The sequence below is a fragment of the Peromyscus leucopus genome, unplaced genomic scaffold (genome assembly GCF_004664715.2).
Source record: "Peromyscus leucopus breed LL Stock unplaced genomic scaffold, UCI_PerLeu_2.1 scaffold_261, whole genome shotgun sequence".
Classification (NCBI taxonomy): Eukaryota; Metazoa; Chordata; class Mammalia; order Rodentia; family Cricetidae; genus Peromyscus; species Peromyscus leucopus.
In genome coordinates, this window is record NW_023505136.1 from 6,673 (window position 1) to 7,506 (window position 834).

Genomic DNA, 834 nt, shown 5'->3' on the forward strand with positions numbered 1-834 from the left:
CACCCGGGTGTAGCAATAGTCACTTGATCCCAGAACATCCTTTCTCCTGCTACCTGTCAGCATCAGAGTTTGAACATCTTTAAATTCTTAGGTATAGCAGCTGATTTTGTTTCCAATCATTGTGACTAGGCTGGCTTGACAAGGCCTGCTTATTTGGTCTATCATAAATTTTCATTTCACAGAATCATAGAAATTAGAAATAGAAAAGATTTACGAAGTCATCTTGTGCTTGTCCCCTGCCAAAGATTATTGTTGCCCACAGTATGCAAGCTCCAACTTGTATCTTGCACAAGGCAATGAGTCTCAAGCCCCCCCATGGCCCCCAGCTCCAGCCTCTGGAAGACTTCCACTCAGAAAGCCACCTCAGTCTCAGTTCAGCCGCTCTCATCTTTTCATATTTTCCTGTCTTTGTCTCTTTTTTCAGTTTTGACTTTCTCCTGTACTGCCACAGAATGGAAAGCCCACGGAATGGGCTTGAGGTCTGTAACCCTTGCAGAGGACTGCTCTAAATGCTTAGGGAAGATTAACCCCAAAGTCATGGACAGCACTTACTTGATGCCAATGTAGAACACACAGAGACAGAAGAGTGAGCTATGGGGATTTCCAGAATGCATAGAACTTTTTCCATGTTCAGAGCTGTGTATTTTTTGAAACAAGTATAGAGAGAACTTCCATCAAATTACCATAATGGTCCCTAAATGTTTTAGAACCAAGGCCTGGAATAACCACGGGGAGCAGTAGAGTGAACAGTTGTGTTTGAAGTAGATCAGTCACATGTTCACGAATCTGCTGCCGGTTGACTGTGCAGTGTGAGCAAGAGTAGCTTCTCTTGGC